This window comes from Sus scrofa, chromosome 1, assembly GCF_000003025.6.
Source record: "Sus scrofa isolate TJ Tabasco breed Duroc chromosome 1, Sscrofa11.1, whole genome shotgun sequence".
Taxonomy (NCBI): domain Eukaryota; kingdom Metazoa; phylum Chordata; class Mammalia; order Artiodactyla; family Suidae; genus Sus; species Sus scrofa.
This window is the reverse complement of record NC_010443.5, coordinates 124,363,259-124,388,486: the sequence shown is the minus strand read 5'-3', so window position 1 is coordinate 124,388,486 and position 25,228 is coordinate 124,363,259. Positions and strand designations below refer to the sequence as shown.

Below are 25,228 nucleotides of genomic sequence, written 5' to 3'. Positions count from 1 at the left end.
CTGCGTCCTAGGAGTTAAGAAATAGGATTAGTTATCTAGCACTTTGTATATCAGCAAGGGCTTTTGACAGGGATTGAATAATAATTTGAGCACAAGATTTAGTCTAAAAGCCCAAATTTAAAATATGGTCTACTACCATTTGTCCAGCACTGAGCAAATCATTTAGTTTCTCGGGCTTCAGTATTCTTTTCTGTAAAATGAAATTGATAATGTATACCTCGAAGTGTGTTGATGAGGATTAAATAGATAAGTTATGTATGGAAAGCCCATAGTACAATGTCTGGCATAGAGTGATATGATGTGTCAATAAGTTTGGATGCCATTACTTTCAAGGGGCTTGGCATGTGGTGGAGGAGATAACATATCTACATAGATAACCATAATTTATGGTAAAATAGCTTATGTATCTTAAAAGAGGTAAAGATAAGAGGGAACAGGAAGTTTCCAGCTGGGAAGAGGGGCTTGGGGGAATCAATTATTGCTCCATAGAAAAGGTCTGAAGGCGAGAATTAAGGGAACCCTAAACAGCAGGGAACATTGTAAATAGTGCTGGTCCAGGTCCTTTGAGAAGCATTCGCTCATAGAGGATCAAATGTATGAGGCTTTTATTAGGGGAAACACCTGTGAGTGAAAATGGAGCAATATAGGGGCATCTGGGTAAAATTTCAGACCTTGATCTAAGATTGGCCCCAGGGCAGGAAAGCGGGAAGGAAGGTGCTAGACTGGACTGTCTTGTAGTCTAATGAAGGTGCGGCAAGGCCTTCAGACAGGGAGTCCTGCAGCTGAACTTAACCGTTACAAGATTTTGAACCTGTCTTTGTAGCCCTGCCCTAGCCCATGGGAAGCATGACTTGGAGCTGGGTTTCAGCGGGCAGCAGCTGGGGACCCCGGTCAGTTATCAGTCAGGGTCCCAGTCGTTGGAGGTCTGTAGAGGTATATTGTTATGGCTTCCTCACAAGAAGTGGCACAAAGGCTAGACATTGTGAGTTGTTTCATCTAGAATTAAACTATCTGACAGGCCAGTTGGGCTTGGGTACCCAAGGCAGGAACGTTTACCCATGTCTTTTCCTTACAAATATAGCGGGGGTGGCAGATGGCAAATAAGGATGCAGGAGCAGTGTCATGTGCTCTTGAGGACTGCCCCTTTGGACAATCCTCAAGAGCACATGCATTTTGAGGCTGTCCATTCATGCACTGGCCAGACTCTGCTGTTCTGGAGGCTCAGCCTGCTCCCAGTTGCTTACCTTTTTTTTTTTTTTTTTTTCTTTTAATTTTTGTTTTCTTTTTAGGGCTTTAGGTTAGTTCCTAGGCTAGGGGTTGAATCAGAAGTACAGCTGCACACCTATACCACAGCCATGGCAGTACCAGATCCTTAACCCACTGAATGAGGCCGAGGATCAAACCTACATACTCATAGATATAGTCGGGTTCTTAACCCACTGAGCCACAATGGACTCCTCAGTTGCTTACTTTTATCAGATTAATTCAGGGCAGCTTAGACTTGTGGCCACATTCCTGGGAGTAAGCAGTCTTTTAGGACAGCAAAGATCTTTCATTAATAGTAACCCAGAGAGTTCAGTGGAGAGTAATTTTGAAAGCATTTTCCTATCTAATTATTATATGTGGTCAACCTCAAGCACACTCTTCCAGGAAATTTAAGGCTAGCCTTATTATTCCATTTTAGTGATGAGAAGGTTGAGATGCACTAAAGTTGTAATTTTCCCAATGTCATGGATAAAACCAAACAAAACATGGATCTCTAGGTATTCAGGTTCAGTTGTAGCTTATCTCCTTGCTGATTTTTTGACCTTGGATGATTAACTTAAACCTTTGGGCTCTCAGTATGTTGAAGTGTAAACATATACAGTAGTAGCTACTGCATGACGTTGTGAGGGTGAATGAATAATGTTTAAAGTGCCTGGTCCTGTACCTAACAAATAGGAGAGATTCAATAAACATTTATTTCTTTCCTCTGATGGATTGATTCAGTTAAATGTTACATCATAGCAGACAATGTTAAAAAGAGGAATCAAAAATAAAGAAAATTGGGAGCTCATTATCCCAGGAATGTATGTAAATATTGTATAATTAATAACACAGGTTTGGTTGCTGAACAAATCTTTGGTTCAGTCCAGAGATCTTCTCTTTGCTTGCTCTGTGGCATTGGGCAAATTACTTCATCTCCTAAAATTTGTCTCTTCATCTGTAGTGTGTGTATGAGGACAGTGAAGCCCTCATGGGATTGTGGAAATTATAGCGTAATTTGTTAGAAAATGCTTAGAACAGGACCTGCATAAGTTCTGCTGCTTGAAACAGTAGTAAGCACTCAATAAATATCATTATCATTGTTTAAAAATTTGTATCACAATTTTATTTTTGTTGTTGTTGGTTTTTTTTTTTTTTTTTTTAGGGCCACACCCACAGCATATGGAGTTTCCCAGGCTAGGGGTCAAATTGGAGCTATAGCCACTAGCCTATGCCACAGCCACAGCAACATAGGATCCAAGCCACATCTGTGACCTGTACTACAGATCACGGCAATGCCAGATCCTTAACCGACTGAGCAAAGCCAGGGATCGAACCTGCGTCCTCATGGATACTAGTCAGATTCGTTTCCACTGAGCCATGACGGGAACTCCTGTATCACGATTTCGATGATTATTATTATTATTCAGCTGCACCAGGGCTTTGGGGGAACAAAGTAGAAGAAGGGGTCGGAAAAGGGAGACTCTCTCAGGTAACGTTTCCTGATCAAGTTCGTTGAATACATCACTTTAAAATATTGAAAATGCCAGAAAGTGTTAAAAGCAAACAAACAAACAATAAATATATATAAGTGAAACTGACCCTATGGAATTTGTATAGACATACTTTGAGTTATATTTGTATTGGCATTCTTTTTTCAAGGCTTGCCTGAGTCTATTTCTTATTATTTATATCTCTGTTTCAAAAAGGGTTTAAGGAAGCTTACAAGATACATAAAATTCATCATGGTATAAGTTGAAATAAGAAGTAAATGAGAAAGGAAAGATAGGGTGGAGACATAACAGGGACCCAGGCATGAGGATAAACATGCATAGATTAAAGATCTAGATACTTGCCACAACGGGGCTAGACACTTGGCTTCAGATTTTCTAGGTAAGATTTAACCAGTTACAAAGTCTTGTCCAATAAAAATCTGCCATTTGCTTTGGAAAAACACATGACTATTTGGTACAAAAATCATCAGTTAAAAATGTACCATTTCCTGAGTTCCTGCTGTGACATAGTGGGTTAAGACTCTGTCTGCAGCGGCTTGGGTCGCTGCAGAAGTTCGAGCTCCATCCATCCCTAGAATCTGATATTGCCACAGCTGCAGTATAGATTGCAGCTGCAGCTGGGATCCAGTCTCTGGCCCATGAACTTCCATATGTTTCAAGTGCAGCCAAGAATAAATAAATAAATAAATAAATAATAAATTAATTAATTTACCATTTTCTTAGAAAAAGCACAAGGATTATTTGGTACAGTTTTTTCTATAAGTCCAAAAAAGATACCTCTGGTAAACTAACAAAGGTTTCAGCATTATCCTTACCACAGAAACAATGATTTCTACAGAAATTTCTTCTTATGCTCTTAGAGGTAAGTTATTTAGCATCTCTGCCTCAGATTCCCTATCTGCAAAATGGGACTAATACTAGTACTTACTTCATAGACGTATTGTGAGGATTAGGTTATTAATGTATATATAAAGTGGCTGGACCAATCTCTTATACATACAGAACATTTTATAAAAATGTGCCATTGCTATTCTTAGAAGTTTCAAGGAGGCTGTGACACTTCACTAAAGCAAAATTCATTGCGTCTTTCACATACCCCCATTCAATTCCTGTCTATGAGAAGGAATGAATTCTCTGGAGAAAAAAAAAACAAACAAACAACAAAAAAACAAAAAAACTACTGGAATGCTTTGACCCAATTATCCCATTTCTAGGTATCTACTTCCCCTTCTACGTCTAAAATATATGAAAATTAAAGGTACTTAGAGGTTAACTGTTGAGTTTGGGGTGAAAGAATAAAACTGGAAACAAATCAGTGTTCAACATAAAGTAATGATTAAGTAATTTATGGTATGCTAACTGACTGTATAGTCATTTACATTGTTCTTGTGAAAAAAATAGCAACATGGAGAATCAAAATTGTTTTGCTCTTTACCCAGTTGTCCAGGCTGGAAACCTGGGAATCATTCTTTGATTCTTCACTCTTCTTTTTCTCTGTATGTAATTAATTAGCCAGTATCATTGGTTCTACCCTCAAGATTTATTTCAAACATATTAATTTTTCTTTTACTCTATTTCTACCATTCTTCCAAATGGACTGTTTTAACTGCTTCCTTCTCACTGGCCTCTCATAAGCTTCAAGAAATAGAGTTTATATCACATCACTCTCTATTTAAAACCCTTCAGTTATCTTCCTGTACACTCTGTAAGATGTTCCTTCTATAATCTGTCAGTTATTCCCATGATAATGCTGCAAACAAACCACCCCAAAACTTGGTGGCTTAAAACAACAAAGATTTAATCTTACTTGGACATCTGCAGATCAGCTGGAGTTTGCCTGATCTAGGTAGAGCTCAGCTGGTCTGAACTCCAAGAGGCATATTGGATGCATCTGCCACACGTGTCTCTCGTGCTCCTGGTATCAATGGACTACCCAGGACATGTTCTTTCATCACAATGACAGAAATGCCACAGAGGGAGCCCAACTGGGCAGGCACGTTTTAAATCAGTCTTTTGAAAGAAAAAAAGTTCATTTATTTGTATCATATTTTAGATCTCCATATAAGTGATATCATATGGTATTTGTCTTTCTTTTGCTAACGTACTTCAATTAGTATGATAACCATGTTGCTGCAAATGACATTATTTCATATTTTTAATGACTGAGCAATATTTGACTGTATATACATACCATAACCTCTCTATCCATTCATCTGTCAATGAACATTTAGGCTGCTTCCATGTCTTAGCTATTGTAAATAATGCTGCAGTGAACATTGGGATACCTATACCTTTTTGAATTATAGTTTTTTCCAGATATATCCCAGGAGTGGAATTGCTGGATCATATGGGAACTCTATTTTTCATTTTTTGAGGAACCTCCATGTTGTTTTCCACAGTGGCTGCACCAGTTAACATTCCCATAGACCTCTTGCATCGTATCTGTAACATCCTCTTGACCAAAGAAGTGACATGGCTAAAGCCAAAGTTAAGGGTTAGCAAAGTTCACCCATCCACTGTACAGCCAAAGCAAGTCACATGGCCAAGTCCAACAGCAGTGAAATGGGCAAGTACATTCATCCATGAAAGTAGGTAGGAGGGAGATGGTGAATATCTGCTGAAGAGTAATCTGCCACATATACCGTTCTAATTTCTCCTCAATTATTCACCTGGAACTAGACTGCCTCACTGGTTTTTTCCCAGTTCTTTAAACAGGACATGCTCTTCCCTGCCTCAAGACATTTGCAAATGCAATTCCCTTAAGTTCTACAAGTCTTCACATGGTCGTTTTTTTTCTAATTTTAGCTTAAATATCAATTCCTCAGAGAGGTCTTTTCTGGGAACATTAATAGTAGGCAATTGTATGTGATTCTCAGTATTCTCCTTTGATAGGATTTATATCAATTTTTTATCTTTGTTTTCTTTTTACCACCTTTGGGATCTGTGTCCCCTACTAGACTTATTTTTTTTCCTTCGATTTTCCATATTGTCTGTTTTTTGTTGTTTTTTTTTTTTTTAACCAGTTTTGGCCTCTGTCTCTCCTACTAGACTGATTTTTTCCCCTCCATTTCCCACGTTGTCTGATGTGTTAGCTTCCCTTTGTAATTAATAATCAAGACGGGGGGTGGGGTGGGGATGAGAATTAGAAGCAGTCTAGGGATTTAAAGGGTGCAGACACAGATCAAATTCTATGCCCCCAATTTGTATTCTTCTTCTTAAGAGGACTCTTGGGTCCAGCATGAGCTTCTCTTCCTGAGTTTGGTCCTTGCTTTCTCAGTTTACCAGTCTGATAGGTTAAAACCCCCTTTCCTCTGCTTTGTCTTCTTAAAGTATTTCCACTTAAATTGTGAGCTACTCTATGTCCTCTACTGGACAGCAGTTCCTGCTTCTACTCATAAAATTTCCCCCAAATAAGCATCGCTAACACCACTCTTCTAGCCAGATCTCTTCAGCTATCTAAGCAGCTCTCCAGCTACATATACACTGGATCCTGGAAAAGCCAAGACTACAGCAAGGCCTCCTGTCTACCACTACAGAACTCTTTTCTTATGATGGAAAACATTCCAGAAGCTAGACTAAGTAGTGTAAAGTCTATACCAAAAGCTTTGCTCAGCTCTTAATAAGTACTTAAGCAACAAGTCTTCCAGTTTTCCTCCCGGACCTTATGTGATGGTCATAGAGATCAATCCAGCAGACAGTGACTCCTATTTCTGGTTAAAAGATAATATCCAACAGACTGGGGAGAGCTGACTCTGTCTAATTGAAGAGATTTTGCTTACAATTGGCTGCAAATTAATACTGAATTGTACACAATTGCACTCACTGGAATGGCCCATTAACACTAAATTGAACTACACCTTTCACAAAGGGATCCAAGATGAAATTTTGGGACAGAAACAATTGATTTTTTTTTTTTTGAACAACAGATGTAAAACTAGCTATGGTATGGTTTCTCTATGCATGCAATTTTTTGCCAAATATTTCTTATGAGAGGATCTACTGAAATATGCAAGAGTCATTAGAATAAAGCCTAGACTTTTTAAAAAAGGAAGAAATATAACTTTGATGACTTGCACATTTTTAGAAAAGATGGAATTTAAGGGCATAATCATGAATATTTACTTTTTCTCCCACTCTTATTGCCTCAGTATCCCTGTATTTGTGGATGTATTTACCACAACAATGCATCTTAATATCACTATCATATGCTTTTTGGATTCTCACTTAATTTTTAATGCCCACCTCTTTTGCTTGCTTCTCTATCCAAATTCTAAAAGAAGTTGTAAAACTACTGTTACTAAAAATGTTTCACTGTTTGTTCATTTAAGGCCTTGTTCCTACCAGACACTCTTTCACAACTGAAGTTCCTCCTCTAAATCACTAAAATGATTCGAGTGATTTTCTCAATTCTTCAGAGGATGATACATAACCAGTATCATTCTAGTTGCATTAGAAAGGAATAAATTTATTACAAGCAAAGGTTGCCAGGGTAATGGCCCCAACTCAAAGATGTCTACTTCCTGATCTCTGGGACCTAGTCAGTTACTCTAATGGCAAAAGAAACTTTGCAGAGGTGATTACATTAAGGATCTTGAGATGGGAAGATTATCCAAGATTGCCTGGGTGAGCCTAGTATAATCACAAGGGTCCTTATAAGTCAAAGCAGTAGGGAGAAGGTCAGAGTCAGAAATGGATGGGAAGATGTTATCTTGCTGGCTTTGAACATGAAAGAAGAGACCATGAACCAGGAAATGCAGGCAGCTTCTAGATTTTGGAACAGACAAGGAGATGGATTCCCTCTAGAACAACCAGAAGGAACATAGCTCTGCCAACGGACAGCTTGATGTTAGTTCAGTGAGTTCTATAACAGACTTCTGACTTCCAGAACTGAAATATATTATTTATGTTGTTTAAAGTTACTGATTTCATGATTTTTGGTTACAGCAACAGCAGGAAACTAATATAGATGCTTTAAGGCATTAGGGCTTATTAATTCCATCTAAAACCCCAGCTGAGAAAGGTTGCCACTGGGGTCAGCAAAGGTGTCTAATGAAAATGAGGACCTTTTCTGGTTGCCATCGCTGTTCACTAGACCACTGAATGTACGTCTAGGAAGAAACTCTTCAATGGCAGGTCTGTGTTTTCATTTTGTTTGGCTGTCTGAATATAGCAGATAGAGAAGACTACATTTATGAATGGATTATTTTTTTCTTTTATGGCCACACTGGAAGCATATGGAAATTCCCAGGCTAGGCGTCCAGTTGGAGCTGCAGCTGCCAGCTTATACTACACCTGCAGCAACACAGGATCCGAGCTGCATCTGTGGCCTACACTACAACTCATGGCAATGTCAGATCCTTGATCCGCTGAGCGAGGCCAAGGATTGAACCCACATTCTCATGGATAGTGGTTGGGTTGCCACCACGGGAACTCCATATGAGTTGATTCTAATAAAGAAATCTTTTACTGGCCTCCTCTGCAAGTGCCTTTATCAGTCCCTAAGAATCATCAGCAGCAGAAATATCTCCCACAAGGGAATGGGAAAACATAAAAAGGCTGGGGAGAATTCTGATATTCCATAAGCATTTATATTTGATCTAGTACTATATTACTCTAATGTTATCATAGTCTTAACCTTTAGGCATATGCCTTGGTGGTCAGAAACTAAGTTGAAATTTTCTGCATTATCTACAGTGTTTTCTTGAGCTCAGATATTCAGACTCACAAGATTAGGGTCTGAATATGATTCAACATCATATTCACTGAGAAGGATAGGACGGGAAGCCTAGCATGCCAGCAGGGATAGCCCTAGACATTTATCTTTGCGAGAGTCTTCACAGAATTCTGTGCAGTGCAGACCAGCTGAAAGGAGACAAGGTCTATGCTGGGCAGATACTTCAAAGCCTTATGCCCCAAGAGCAATAATAACAGCAATACGGAAATAATTTCCAGGGTGTCTACAACGGACATGTCAGTGACAAATTCAGCCCATGCAGGGAAGCCCCATGTATGGCCTCCTATCAGTTTATGTGTCTACCTTGCAATCCAGATGTCATTTATTAACCATGGGTCACACTTTACCATAAACAACATTGGTTAGCAACATAACCAATGTATTATACTTAACAAAAGCTTGAAAGTTTGTAGGTCAAGTTCTCATGCAGAATGGAAAAGGTTTTTGTAATTCTTTACCCATAAATATGTTGGAAATTGTTCATTTTCTGTGTATAACACTATGTTAGGATCATCATTATTGTTGTTATCCTTAGCTGCTATTTTTTTGGCCACGCCCACTTTGTGAGGAATTCCCAGGGCAGGGGACAAACCCAAGCCACAGCATGTCAACATCGATTCCTTAACCACTAGGCGACCAGGGAACTCCTTAGCTGCTATTTTTGAGGATGAATGTTTATTTAAAGCTTTGTGCTTTATATGCATTGTCTTAAGTCACTGTGTGAGCATTATGAAGAAGGTATGATGAAAGCTATCTTTTCATTAGAACACCAAGATTCAAAGAGGTTGAGCAAATTTCTTGAAGTTTATGTAGCAAGTAAGTGGCAAGATGGGTGTTCGGCTCCATCTCTCTCTACTTAGTTCGTTTGCGCTACTTGCAACCTCCTTGTTGCCAAATTCACTGTCGCTGGCCACTGTCACAGACACCTGTGTCTGCATCCAGGCGGACCTGTGCACCTTTCTTGGTCTTTCAGGGACCCACATGGAAGTTTCATCAGCTAAGGAGAACATCCACTCTGTAACAAAAGTGCCCCTAAAACAAAGAATGAATTTGTTCATGCTTAGTTTCTCAAAGAAATGGAGTCTCTTTAATGGTTTAAAAAAAAAAAAAAAAGAAGAAGAAGGAAAGGGAAGAAAGGATCTGGGGATACTGAACACTTCAGCAGTTTACAATGGTCTTTTCTCAGTTACATTCAGCACTTGGTAGAACTGTTCGACTAGAATGCAGGTGGATTCTGAAGAGTGCTGGATTTGTATCAAAAGAGTGTGGTGAATTAGTTGGGGAGAACAGCCTTTAACTTCATGTGTAAAGGAAGGCTTGAATGTGGAGGTACTTAGGGTCAACGGTATTCACTAATCACTTCCCTGACAAAAGAGGCTGCCTCCAGTTCTTGTAGACATCAGTAGGAATCCTAAACCCTTCCATAGCATTTCAGCTGATTCCTTTCACAGCAGGGCCTCTACTGTTTCACCTCACTTTTGAAATCCTGCAGCCTTTACTAGCTGTTTGGTGAAGTTATAAATGATGGTCTGTCTAAATCAACACGTGGTAAATCTCTCTTAGTTGTAATTTAATTTAAATTAGCTTACCTGGGAAGCAGATCTCCACACGTGAAAATTACCATAAACAGCAGCCTTCTTTGATGATTTACATAATTAAATGAGAGAATATTAAGACATTACTGTGAAGTGGCAACCTAGGATGCCTATTTTTTTTAAGTGAAGAAAAGGGTAATTGTTCATGTCTTCCCTATTCACATTTTATATCAAAACAAACCTCATTAAGGTCGGTGTGGTCTTAAAGATACACTTCTCAAATGCTGTGCCCCCAAATGTGTAGCTTTCCCTGATATTTTTTATTCTGAGAAATGATAAAATTCCCATAAAGGTAGGATATTACAGTATATCTGATTTATAAAATTACATGCATAATAGGTATTTTTAAATGAAAATGCTTCAATTAGTTATACTTTGGAAAATATACAACAGTGTTCCACTCAGCACTGTGAGGGGGAAGAGATTTTCTTCAAAGCATACTCTTGGGATTTCAAAAACATTTCTGCTTTTGGGGAGTGAGAATTTTAAAATGTCATTGGAAAGTTGTGAAATTTAATATGCAGAATTGCCCTTGGCTTTGTCAATGGAGAAATCAAATGAAGTAGTCAGATTCTGTGGCGCAAACTCTGGTTTTCAAACCTGAAAGCTGTGATAAGATGTTCCCCACACACCTTCTTTTGTTTCCAGTCTTTCCATGGATTGTCAGAAGATATTTTATTAGGTGTCACATGGTTTCAGAAGAACACATTCTTTTGAAAGAAAGAAACCATTTGGGTATGATTGCTTGTTCCTCTGGAGAATGCACTAGGCTAGAGAAGGCCTGTCCAGGAGACAAGTGCTGTCATGTGGGGAAATGCCTCAATGCCATGGTAGTGCCCAAGTCCAGGTTCAGATATGCTATCCTAGAGGTCATGGAAAAGAAAGACAAAATGACCATGCTCAGATTAATTTAAGACACACACTAAGGGAGTTCCTTTGCGGTGCAGTAGGTTAGGGATCCAGCATTGTCACTGCAGTGCCTTGGCTCACTGCTGTGGCGCAGGTTCAGTCCCTGGCCTGGGAATGTCCACATGCCACAGGCACAGCCAAAAAAAAAAAAAAAAAAGCCACACAGTAGGAAGTGAGGGGAAAGAAATGGAGCAGGCAAGGCACTTCAAGAATAGAGTGCAAATATGACCACTGTTGCCTGAATCTAATTTGCATGATGTTCATACACAAAATCAGCTACTGACTTTATAGGCCCAGTACAAAATGAAAATGTTGGGCCCCTTATTTAAAAAGCAGATAAAAAAGTGCCAATAAAGAAACTAAAATATCAAAGTCTTTTTTTTTTTCATCTGTTTATCTTCTCTTCTTCTCTATGGCCCCATCAACTTCTCATGCAAAGCCCAAGTCAAAGATAAAACTATTAAGTATTTCAAAACAGTGGCAGGAGAGCACTAAACCATTAGATCCTTCTGAATATGTTCCTTTTTCCCATTTCTCTGCTATATCTCCTTTTTTCATTGATAGCCTTGAACAACTAATTGAGGTTGGTGAAGGAAGGAGGAAGGAATGGGGAGATGGCCAGTTCTGATTTGGACTCATTTATTTGCACAGCCCTCTTAGACCTCTGTGTGGACAACCAATGAGCTGACTTAGGTTTAGTTGGGTACATAGGTCTTGTGCTCATATCAGAGGTCAGGGTAGATGTATGATTCAGAGGTTAGTCTGCATGTAGAGCTTATTCAAAACTACAAACAAAACTAAATAACAAAAAGGGAGAGACAACAGTGAGCATGGATGAGGAAAAAATGTTTTTCTCCCTAGACTACAAGTTTCATGAGGGCAGATTACCTGCTGTAATTTGTTCGTGCAATTTTAGTAATGAACAGAGTCTTACACGTTATAGATGTTAGATAAATGCTCAAAAAATTAATATATACAAGCAATGAGGACTCCAAGATTGTTATTATTTTTCTCACAGACCATGCCTTAACTAATTTAGTGAGGGTTTGCTTTTCCAGCAGAAATTATACATAGATATATTATTTGCATGCTTGTTAGAGGTGATTTTATTGTTTTATTTCTGTAGGTAATTAACCTGTTTTCCAAGCCTTCTGTGTTACTAATTAAGAATATTTAGTATGGAATAACTCACTCAAATGTAACTTTGGCATTTTCTTACTCTTTATCACTTGTCATTGAAGATGTCGCAGCTATAACTATGATATCATATATCCATTATCTCTGGGAGCTTCATAAGCAATTTCCACTGGCTATTTGCTCCACTGTTTGTTGATATTTTGTTCCCCTGGAAAAATTTCCATCACTGTTTTTCATTTCTTTTGGAAAAGGGAAAAAGCAAAAATAGAACAACAGTATCTTTCAAAATATGCTTTATGAACAAATATGCTTGTAAGACCTGGTTTCACAAATCATTACACAAATTGAAAGGGCTTCAGCACGCACTCCATCCCCCAGGCCCGAGCACTTTCCCTAGCAAAAATCCATAACAGTTTCTGCCTTATAAAAAAATCTTTTAATCCCAGCCATGGCATTTGTGACTTGGCTAATTATGAAGTACAATTAAAAGATGATTAAGAAATTTTTCCTTCTTAGCCAGAACTCAGGAAGTGTTCTCTTTGTTCTCACCTATTTAATCACCTTTGCAGTCATTTCCAATCTAGCTTTACTCCTTTTGACATATCCCAAAATAGCCTTTTTAATTCTGGCCGGAGATGTTCTTTCTTCTTATCTGATCTGGCACCGTCTCCTGCTTTATTGGCTGCTATCAAATAAGATACCCTTTCAAACCATCTAAAGTCACAGATGCTTCACTTTTGATGCTATAAATCCCTGAACTCCTGCTTGTTTTTCATAAGTCTTCAGAGTAGGACCAAGGGTCCTGGAGTGTGTCTTTGCCAATAAAATGAACAGGCGGGTTTTGTTGTTGATGTTATTGTTGTTGTTTTTATTTTACTTTTTTCAATATCCTGAAATGCTGATGAAAAGCATTCCAGTTCTTACTCCCCATTCCCCTAAGGTTTCAGCTGAGAATTTGAAAAGCATAGAACTGGACACAGTGGAGGGAAGACATCACAATTTTAGACACAGAGAAGGGCATGTGAGAAGACTCAGAAGGGAAAAGAAGTAAGTGTTTTGGGTGATGCTGTGGCCACTGTGGTAGGGGGTCTGGCATCAGGTGATGGCTCAGAGTAGCTGTCATCAACCTTTCAGGAACCAACATGATGTCTTTGCCTTTGGAACTCAGATAAGCCACAGTGACTATTGGTGCCCTCATCTAGGGAGGTACTACACTATAATGATTAGGGGCACTGGCTCAGGAGCCAAATTGCGTGGCTAAACTTACCAGCAGCATAACCTTGACCAAGATACTGAATCTCTTTGTGCTTTGAAAATAGCCATGGTGATACACCACTGAAAGACTGGTGTGAGTCCGTGTTAGTCAACATTTTTGAGCCACTAGTCTGGCCAAAAACATTCCACAAGTTATTTACATGGGAAAATGCATTTATAGACACTTTAAAAAATATGAAGTATTATACATTTTCTCTGTTAAAAAAGAAACCCCTTTGCAGATTTTATTATTTTCAGTTATTACATACGTTTTGGTGATGAAAAAAAAAACAGCAGAGATTAAAGAGGTTGAGTGCTTTGCTCAAGGTCACATAGCTGGTAATTCTAGGCTATAAACCCACAGTGAGCTTTCTAGTCCAGTGAGATTCCCATGACAACTAGCTCCCAACAATCTGCTTTTAATCAAGTGCCAAAGCAACATTCAACTTCCTGGTTCTCCTACCAGCCACCATTCTGCTGAATCTCTCCAAGAATTTCACTTGTCTCAGGGTTTGGTAATGATTTATCAGCCACCTAAACCTCTTCTCTTCCCAAATCCAGGCCTCCTGAACTTCAACTCTTCTGAATTCGTGGATGATGCCTGTCATCTGCTCTCTGATTCTAACAGATTTGTAAGACTGAAAAAAGAACAATTTGCTTTTGGTGGTTTGAGGATATGTGGTCCCACAATTATTACTTGCCATCATCAACAGAGAAGAACATGCTCTTTTGGCTACTGCTAAGACCCAGGCCAGTGCCTTACACTGGGAAAAGCGTGGTCATGCTAGACAAGGCCCCATGGGAAGAGTCTGGGCTCTAAAGGAGTGGAACAAATTTGAAGGATAATTATATTATCTCACTCATTAAAATGGAATTATGTGACGGTGAATGTCAAACTAAAGGACAGAATAGCAGAAGGAAAGGCATTCGGAGAAGAGAGATGAGGGCCTGAGAGATGAAGCCTTTGGTGAAGTCCATTCATGAAAACATCATTGTTTTGGGCTCATCTAGGCTCAGATTAGGGTAAAAGTGGGGACATTTTGAAAAGTGTTGCTGAAATGGAATCAGAAAAGGTTTTAAATAGAGTTGGAGTTTAGGCCACAGATTGGGATGTGTTTGTTTTGAAGAATTTCATATCTTATGATGCCCTTCTATCCATCCTTAAGATGTTTGAAGAGAGTGAGTCTTGGGAAAGGTTTTTTAAGACCCAGAAGACCTTGTATTGGAAGATGACATTTTAATTAAAAGAACAAAAAAATGTATCAGCCAAACCTGCTTTTCAAAAAACAACTCCTTGTGTGCTATATGCAGTGCAAAATCCTTTCTATACATTCTCCTATTTAATATTTCTTGGAAACCTATGAGGCCACCATTAGCCCCATTTTCTAAAAAGGAGGCTGGCTTTTATGCGAGGTTGTTACAGGCTTACTGTGGTTGAGGATATTCTGAATGATAGACATCTTGATTTTCTAAGATTTTGTACCTACCTTTCCAATGGTACACACTTTATCAAGCATTTGCCCATTTCTATGCAGATGATCATATGGAATATTTCTAGAATACACATTACTGACTCTGGCTTTCATTATATGAGAATGGTGTTTTAAAGATGTGTACTGAAATAAAATTATTTGTATCATTGCTATGGTGGGGAATAATTTGATAAAAAATCAGGCAGACTCTTGTCAAAGAATTCCTTACAGAGGCAGAACCCAGGAGCTGAGTGTACAGATTCAGGAGCTTGATGTCTGGGTCTGAATCCCAGTCTGTCCCTTAGTGATTGTGTGACAAATTATTTAACATTCTTGTGCCTTTATTTTCTCATATATAAAAGGGAGGTAGTAATGGAAGCATACCTAATATGGTTGTTAAGAGGATTAAATAAATTAGTCATACTTAAAGCACTTGGAATCACACTTAATAGGTAGTAAATATTCTATAAAGATTAGCCATTTTAAAATTATTATTGATATAGCTGATCGTCGTGTGTCTTATTTCTGTATACAATATCATCTTATTCTTTTGCTCGAATGCTTTGGTAACTCCACATTCTTTATAGACTAAATTACAATAGGTTTCATTTGTGATTAAGATGTGTCACTCACTGTGACAAGCACATGGTCTCATTTAATCTGTACAACCATCCTAAAAGGTTGTCAGTGTTATTCACACCATTTTACAGATGAGATGAATGAGATTCAATAGGATTTTTTTAAATTACTGAAGATAATAAAGTTAACAATGGAAATTCTGAGCATAATTCCTTATTGTATAACTTCAGTGTTCTTAATTACTGTGTTATACAGTTTGTAACCTCCCTTCCTCCCACCACCTGCTCATCCTGTATCTTTTAGTACACTGTGGTGTCTACCTTGCGAGCCTGTTCTCACCCAACTTCCCAAAAGTTTACACTCTACTTCAGGAATACTAAACGCCTTTCAGCACGCTCAACTCTTCCATGACTTGTGACGCTGAATATAATGTTTTCACCATCCTCTGTGCCCTTTCCACTTTGTAAATTAGGAAAGTACTCATTCTCCAAGAATCATATCGGGTCACCTCTCTTTGAGGTCTTCTCTAATTTTAGGAAAGTTTAGGCTGTTTTGTCTCCATACCCTCATATCACCCATTGTGAAATGTCCAATTTGTTTTCCTTTTTAAAAGTATTTGTCTCCCGCACCAAACTGTGAACCCTTCAAAAAGAGATAGCTTTTATCCTTGCCTCCCCAGAACTCAGAATTGAGTATTTTACAAAGTAAGAAAGTCATAAAATAAATGAATTGATTAATAAAAATTCAAATTATTTTCTAGAGAAGCACTTTCTAATCATGCTGCTCTAGAAAATAACTATGATGATAAAGGCATCTGTCTGACTAGTAGCTGAGTAGTCATGGGTGCCTGTTAAAATCATTAAATGTGCCTGAAGCCATTGTAAAACTGTAATTTTATGTTTTCTTTGTTTTGAGGAATCTAAATTTAAAGAACTACCCGTAACAAGTGGCTAATATACTGGACAGCACAGTTGTAATTAGAGCTGGAGTAGGATATTATTGAAGGCTGTTCTGGAATATGCCTTATCCATATTTCCTTAGTTATATTCTGCATCTTTTACTTGGCCAAAGCATGATGTTACATATGTTGGAGAGCAGAGATTTTAAGGTGCTGCAGTGAGACATCACCACTCTTCTAGGAGCACAATATGGTTCCCTCCACATATGGGATAATAGCTCTTAGAGGAGGAAATTTGGTCTCTTAGAGCCACCTGGTAATTTTTGTGATAGGGGTTAGCAGTTTTCTCCACCATCTTTGGGCTGATGGGGAATATTTAGGGACTGAATCAAAGGTGTGTGTTGAGTGTGCTAAGGTTTTTTTGCAAAGTTTACAAGTGGGAAAAGACATCAGCCTTTATCTACTTTCATTGGCCCTTTTGACTTTATGCAGAAGTATCTGTTTCCCATTTGTCTTATTATACTGTCATTATTTGTTCATGTTCTGTCTTTACCCCATCCTAGGTGACTTCACTGAGAGCCAGACTCTTTTTCTTATGCATTTGTATTTCCTTTAAATTTACCATTCCATGTGACATAAGGAAGAGGGTCAGTAAATGTTTGATGAGTGAATGAATGAACATTGAATCAAGGAATAAGCCAACAGCTCCTGGGACTCTAAGACACCTAACACATCCATCACAGAAGAATGAATATGCTAGAGAAATACCAGCCTGCAGCAGTGTTGCCCACTATAGAGGGAGACATGTAAGAACAGAATCCTGCCCTGTTTGCAGACAATTACAAAGAGAAACAATTATGCATTCTAGGCCAGTCCAGGCAGTTAGATTGGGTGGTGTTTCAGTCAAGTTGGCAGTACCATCTTGCTGTCCACCTGAAGGAGTTTGGATTTAATGAAAGGAAGTAACAAGATAATTTAACAAAGCCTTTTTCACAATCCCTGTGTTGGCTAGAGAACTTGCCCGGCCTCCCTGGGTCCTGAAATGAACTTGACCAGTAGATGTGCAGTTCTTTTTTTGCATAATCTCTCTCTGAGTATCCCCTGGGGAAAAACATGGAAGTGATGAAAAAACCCCAGAAATGCATACACACACACACACACACACACACACACACACACACACACACACACACACACACACACACACACCAGGAGGTGGCAGCAGCAAGTTAAATGCTTAAATGGAGCATGAACAGGCATTCATATCTGTTCAATTTAATTCAGTTCCATAAAAATTTAGTGAGTATCTACTTTATGGGGAGATACATGAATGATTAATACACCATTTCTTCCTTTAAAAAAATCACAGTTTAGTACAACAGAAAGAATTGTGAGCTAATAACTTGTAACAGAGTGTCATGAATTCAATAACAGATGTGAGCTGGGTCCCGTGGTAGCACATAGGAGGGGACCGTTTACTCTATTTGAGTTTGTCTTGAATGAAGTATAGAAGTTCTTTAGCTATACAGGATGCAGGAGTAGAAACTGGAAGGGGAAGCAAAGGACCCTTCAGTTAGAACAAGAGCATAGGTGTTTGAGGGAAAGGTGGCTGGCTCTCCCAGTGGGGACTCCTGAGGTGTCCACTTCATCAGAAGATTGCTCTGCCTTTCTGGAGTTTGAGTGATGATTTTGCTATTACATATAGGATGAACTGACAAGAGGAAAACTTCTAAATAGAAAGGTCAGCTAGGAGGCTATTTAGAACAATTTCAAGGTGAGAGATAAAGGGTCCCAGTTAGAATTATGGCTGTGAAAATAAAGAGCAAAACTTTCCAAGGTAGATTCTAGAGGAATGATTCTCAGTTTCCTTTTTGTCTGATTACTCCTGAGAAATACTTGAATCTATAGTAGTGATAGTATATCATACAAGTGTTTTTAGAAAGGAATGTGGGGATATAATATGGAAAATCATCCCAGATGATTCTAGCTTATAAACCACCTAACTACCTCGCCAAGGATAATCCCTATTCCAGAGGCTGAAGATGTAAAAAAGCAATATTACCATTTATGAAGAGTGTACAATGAGCCATGTTCTTGATAGCTATAATTTAATTTTATCTTTACAACAGTCTTAGAAGGTAGGGAGTTCACCCTCATTTTACCAAGGAGGGACATCAGTTCAGCTAGATCTGAAGACTATGCCTAGGTTTGAGCCAAGGGCCATGTGATTGCAAAGTTCCAGCTTTTTGCAGCCTACAGCACTAACTCTTTTTGGGAGCTTTAATACTGTGACCTGAGAAAACTCTAGAATCATAGTAAAGGATCGTCACTTATAGGAAAGAAGAAATTGACCAAAAGGGTAAGGTTCAGAACAAAGATGCTTAGCTGGTACTCTGATCTGTTACCTTTATTCTCCAATATACCCACTGGAGTGTATCAAAGAATGATGAAGGATCACATGCTAAATTGCTAAAAAGCACATGGGAGGGGAATGAGGGAGCCATTCATTCATTTTTTCAATCAACATGGATTTATTAAGCTAATACATTTTAGTCAGTTTGCTCAGTATAAAGGATAAAAAGGTATATTCATATGCATTGCTCTTACCCTCCAGAAATCCATAGTTTTGTGCAGCCCAAACTAGTGGAGAGTGCTAAGTGGTCAAGTAGGGATGAGTGACAGGTGTCATGAGAGTACAGCAGAAGGGATGAGTCACTCCTTCCTAGAGGCTGAGAAAGTCTTTCCATAGCCAGTTACATGGTGGCTGTTCTTAGAGGATGAGTGGGAAATCTGCCCAGTGGAGCAGTGAGAAAGGCATTCTAGGAGGAAGGGACAGCAGGACAGAGGCACAGTAAACTAAAAGCATTTTAGGAGATGCAAGAAGCTCCATGTGGTAAGAGGTGAAAAGGCAGGGCAGGATTTTAAAGAGCTTTGTAGTCTCTTCCCAAGAGCTGGGCTCTCATCCCTGAGTCAGGTGTTGTTAATAGTGGGGGGCAGGTAAGGGAGTGGAGGAAGGTGGCAACAGCTTGGGGTTTCAGAAAAACTTTTCGAGAGCCAGCAGGGAAGGATTTGATGGAAGGAAGGTGGTGCCAGGAAAACAGGATCAAAGCCTGAAATCCCAGATTAGGCAGATCCTGGGCCCAACTAACAACTCAGCTCTGACACCCAAATGCTTCTCTAGAGGGCTAGGTAAATTTAAAGGTCCAGTGTGAAAAGAAGAATAGTTTTGCCCAGCACTCAGAGAGAATTTGAGGTAGAAGTTTGTATGCCTACTTATAAAATGAATCAATGCCTCAGGGCCTTCCCCATAGCATCAGAATTAGTCCTTGACACCTAGACATTCTTCCTCTGTTTTTGCTTCTCATGTTGCCTGAAGGCTCTTCTTTTTTTGACTTGCATAATTCCCTCATCTAGCTGGGGGGCCTCCTATAAACTCTGCCACACTGCTAATATTTCATTGTCATTTTCAGCTCTATTACGTCTTCCTCTCAATCATTCTTTAGAATAGGAGATGTCATCTAGAGGGGTTCTGCAGCTTGCATAAATGAATTATGAATCCTCATGATTTCAAGTGGGTTACTGAGCCCCTTCCAAGCAGAACCAGGCATCTGGTGACTCCAAAGTGTGAAAAGGACATTATGCATATGTATGCAGAAACACATGCCCTACAGCGTTTCTGAAGTACTTGCACGTTTTTTACTCACATGGGCGCCATATGCAAGGGGACCTGAAAACCAATGTTCTTTGAAAGGAAAGTGCTTTCACATATCCTTTCTCTTCCCTCTTCTCCTTAGAATTCTTCACTTCTTTTTCTGAACCCAATAAAGGAGGAAGGAAAAGGTTTTCCTGAGTGTTCTCATCCTGTGTTACATACAGTTTTGCACATATGTAGGCAGGTAACCATCAGTATCTACAAGAGAAAAGCAACATACCTCAGTCTACAAGAACATAGTAAGGGAAGCAAAAGCAGTTTCTCTGACATAGATTTTTGCCTGAACTTCCTGCATTGTGGAGGGTAATACTAAAGAATTTCGACCACAAATTTCCAATAATTTGAATTTTCTGTATTTTAAAGTGTGATTAAAGTGCATTGCAAAGGCCACAGAATGTTCAAGAAAGGCAGGGTGTGGCAGCCTAGTGAGTCTGGAGGCTCAGGAAATGAGGATATCTCTGGAAATTAGATTGTCATGTTTTGTTTCAGATTCTGGGCTTTGACTTAAACATTGATTTGAATCCTAGCTCTGGTGTTAACTTGCTGCATAACCTTAGGCAAGTCATTGTACCCTCTCGAATCCTTTAGATTCTTCCTTTGTCTGAAGATGATAATATCTACTTCATAGAATGGTTATAAAGATTAAGTGAGCAGATTGATATAATCTTTGCAGTGGTGTGTGGCACCTGGCAGGCCCTCAATAAGTACAACTTTTGTTGTTTTTATGTTGTTACACGTTATCTTAATTTAGTAATTACACATTACTTAGCTTCAACTTCCTTATTTCTAAAATTGGAATGATAATCACTGTCCTATTCATTTTATCTAGTTTTTTTAGTGGAAATTAAGTAACAGTGTATGTAAAGATACTTTGTAAAGTGAAAAATTCTAAATATCCAGGAAGCGTGGTTATTGTCATTATTTTAGAGGTACTTAGGCTGTCATGGTTGCAAGAATATTTGGGGAAAGTCCACCTGAAGTAGATACAGGATGCTACCGATCCACATAAGAACAGCTGCAATCACCCAGTGAGTTCAATTCCTGCGCATCTTTTGGTGTGAAAAACTGCCCAATACCTTGTATGTGTAGAAGATAGAGAGTATTTGGAAATAAAGATTGGGAGAGTCTCACTTCTCTTCAAGAGTGATGCATATAAGGTGGAAACTTACAGTGTTTTTTTTAAAAATATTTTATATCTACTGAGCTGTTACCATTCCTAGAGCTTAAAGATTGTACATGATTGCCAAAGCTCCTCTGATTGATAAGCAACCAGCAGCTCAGATACTTGCAGATTCTGCCGGTCTCCATGGCTTTCCTTCCCGCAAAGATGGTACTCTCAGGCCTTTCTTCATCCTCACTGTCCCTTTGTGGGGGATCTCAGAAGTAGGCAGTAGATCAGGCCCTTGACCAAGCTGTCAGGGACTTGCTGTTTATCATTAGGGCTGCCTGAATTACCTTCCTTAGTAAATTTCAATTTCTCATCTCCCTATCTGGAAGTAGAGAGGGTAAGGGGGACAAGAACTGCCTTTGGGATGGTTGGGCCTGTGTCCACAGAGCCGAGTTTGAATGCACCTCTACCAACTACTTCTTACAGCTTGTTTGAGAAGTAAAAAAAGTATCTGGTTGTTTAAACCAGATAACTGGTTTAAGTTATCCATTTCCTCTGAGACTTGCTTATTGCATCTGTAAATGGGGATAATAATATATCTACCAAGCCAAATATTTCTGAGAATTAGATGAAATAATGTTTTTAAAATAGCTTACACTGGAGTTCCCGTTGTGGCTCAGTGGTTAATGAATCCAACTAGGAACCATTGTGGGTTCAATCCCTGGCCTTGCTCAGTGGGTTAAGGATCCGGCATTGCTATGAGCTGTGGTGTAGCTTGCAGATGCGGCTCAAATCTGGCGTTGCTGTGGCTGTGGTGTAGGCCGGCGGCTACAGCTCTGATTAGACCCCTAGCCTGGGAACTTCCATATGCCATGGGAGCGGCCCTACAAAAGACAAAAATAAATAAATAAATAAAGACAAAAAAGTTAATAAGTAAAATAGCTTACAGGAGTTCCTGTCATGGCACAGCAGAAATGAATCCAACTAGGAACCAGGAGTTTGTGGGTTCGATCCCTGGCCTTGCTCAGTGGGGTAAGGATCCAGCGTTGCCATGAGCTGCGGTGTAGGACAAAGATGCAGCTCGGATCTGATGTTACTGTGGCTGTGGCATAGGTTGCCAGCTGTAGCTCTGATTTGACCCCTAGCCTGGGAATCTCCATTTGCCGTGGGTGAAGCCCTAGAAAAGAAAACAAAGAAAAAAAAAAAGAAAAGAAAATAGCTTACAAAGAATACAGCACAGAGCAAATGCTAAACGAATATATACTTTCCTGTTCTTTCTCTTTGATTTGTAATAATTCATGAACAAGTACTCAGCAGCTCAGTCTTTCTAGGCCACTCTTTCCTTACATATGAAATGAACTCAGTGATTTATCATTCCTGTATACCAGTGAAGGCCTAGAATTCCTGCACTTCAAGTTCTGTAGAACAGGAATATATGCAGTTGCTCTGTACATTCTTCAGTGGCTGGAATAAAGTCATAGTGGGAGATTGAGAAGGGAGAATTTGATCTAGGTGTCACTGTAGAAATAGGACTTTTTTTGGGGGGGGGCTGCACCTATGACATATAAAAGTTCCCTTCAGCTCAAGTTGAGTTGGAGCCGAAGCTGCCGGCCTACACCACAACCACAGCCATGCTGGATCTGAGCCACGTCTGTGACCAGCTTGTGGGAACACAGATCCTTAACTCACTGAGCGAGGTCAGGGATCAGACCCACATCCTCATGGATACTAGTCAGGTTCTCAACCCACTGAGCCACAAGGAGAACTAACTCCTGTAAGTAGGATTTTGATAAACAAATAGAAATTGACAAAATGAAGAAAGACATATAGAATCTAAGGCTTTATTAAGTTTAACAAAAGGTATTTGGATAAACTGGTTTATGGTGAGGTAATAGCACAGACTATTGAGCTGTGCTTGCAAATTTGAGAAAGGGCAGCTCAAAGGGAACATGAGCCCTTCTGTTGGGGAGGTGGTGCCCCTGGTCCTCGGCACACACAGCAGCAATGCAGCAGAGCTTTCAGGAAGCCATCGTTCCTTGCCAGACAGTAATCTGCATGAAAGCAAGGGCTCAGTCTGTTGTTACCAGGCCTGCTTGCTGAGTGTTGAGCTTTGAATGAGTATGTGAGTATCACTGATGCACCTAAAATATTAATGTCTGAGTATGGAGTAGGATCCAGGAGAAGAGAACCCAGCGATCTTTTTATAATAGCAGTTTTCCTGGAACACTTCCTGAAGATACCCCAGAGCACTTTTGCAAATGCCGATTATTTTTGTTTAGACAGCTTTTTCTTGTCTGTCGCACAGCTGTGAGTGTGAGAGCACAGTTCTCTGGGGACCGAGCATATGTGCTCTCCCTGAGAAAATCTGGGAGAGAACCCCAAAGGACTCACTGTACCCCTCTCCCAGCCAAGACAAGGAAAGCCTGCCTGAACAGCTCCCTCGGTCAATGAGTAAAACTGTGAGCTGGGAATAGAGCTTTACAAATGTGTGTGTTAGAATGAAGAGCGAACTTATATACAAGTCAGAAATTCTGGGTTCAATCCTTGATCCTCACAAGTATTAACGAAAACCTCCCTGGACTTCATTTTCTCTCCCACAAATAAGGAGATGTGGACAACGGATATGGCAAGATATCTTCCAGCTCGACGCTCCCAGTATTATTGATATTTCTTTCCTAGGTCTTTGGACCTGGAAAAATACTTAGATTTCTCTAGTTCAGCACTCTTATTTCCCAGATGAGAAAACTGAGGCATAGAGAGAAGTCATTTGCTGGAGGCCACAAAGCAAGTTAGAGCTGAGGTGAGATTAGAACCAACATCCTCAAACTGCCGGTCCAGAGTTTCTTCACCTTTTCTGAGTCAGCGTCCACCTTAAAAATATGATGACCCACAGGGGATGATAGCCAGTCTTTTGGGATAGAACATGATGGAAGATAGTATGAGAAAAAAGGATATGTGTGTGTGTGTGTGTGTGTGTGTGTGTGTGTATGTATGTGTGTGTATATATATATATATTTATATTTATATTTATATTTATATATGTATGACTGGGTTCACTATGTTGTACAATAGAAATTGACACAACACTGTAACTCATCTATACTCTAATAAAAATAAAATTAAATTTTTTTTTTTTTAAATCTGATGAAAGCTATGAAAAGTCCTGGGAGTGGAGGATGGGATGGGGGCAAATACAAATACTTTACACACAAAACACATAAAATTTATAAACTTTTTAAGGGATGTTTCTTGGAGTTTTGGTTAAAAGCCTTTATGCTGTGTAGATGTTGGAATTACTCAAAGTAGATGCTGGAATCAGATGTTAAAAAGAAACGTAATTATATGTTATGGAAAGTGTGCTTTTTTGGTTTAATAACTTCATTTGTGCAGAAAGCACCTCAGCACAACTGGAACACATTTGGCTTTATAGCTGCCCTCCAAACAAGTCTTCCTTGTTTTGTTGGTGGCAGTTTCTGATTTTTAAAAAGCCCTTTTAAATATCACAGCTGTTGTTCCTTGTACATAGATTTCTGCTAAATTCAGTGCTTGACTTACATCAGCTGTAGCCAGATAACACAAGAAGGGGCTGGCTAAAACAGAAAAGATTTTCTCATTAACTGTGTCTGAAGGTGGCCTGTACTAATTAGTTCTTTTTTTCAGGTACTTTTTGCTGATTCTCAAGTTTCCCAGTGGGCTCACATCTCTTGTTTTTCTATATAGCTGCTTCTGGATTCACATCCCTCTAATCCAGTTGTGTGGTCAGATCGGTCCATCCCAGCTGTCAGTGCTTTTGTTGTAAGGGCAACAGGGGAATTTGGAAGCTTCCCTTGAGTAGGTATAGTCTGTCTGGATTGGGGGGTGGGTCTTGCACTCACTCTGACATGGCACTCTGACTAATCAAAGCCTAGGTGTTCTGGACTCTGATTCTTGTCCTATAGGATGCCCACAGGCCTTCCAGTCATGTAAACACATGCTTCATTAAGATTGGATTGGTCCTTTTTTCCCCCCTACAGAGACTGTATCCCTATTGCAGTTTATTAAAACTACCCATGCAGTGCACCATTATTCTTC

The 25,228-nt window shown here is 39.4% G+C and overlaps 1 protein-coding gene across 1 annotated transcript in view; it reads left to right on the top strand.

The window, feature by feature from the left end:
* Positions 1-25,228, top strand: part of SEMA6D (semaphorin 6D) — a 598,535-nt gene that overhangs the window by 197,576 nt on the left and 375,731 nt on the right. The window lies entirely within an intron of this gene.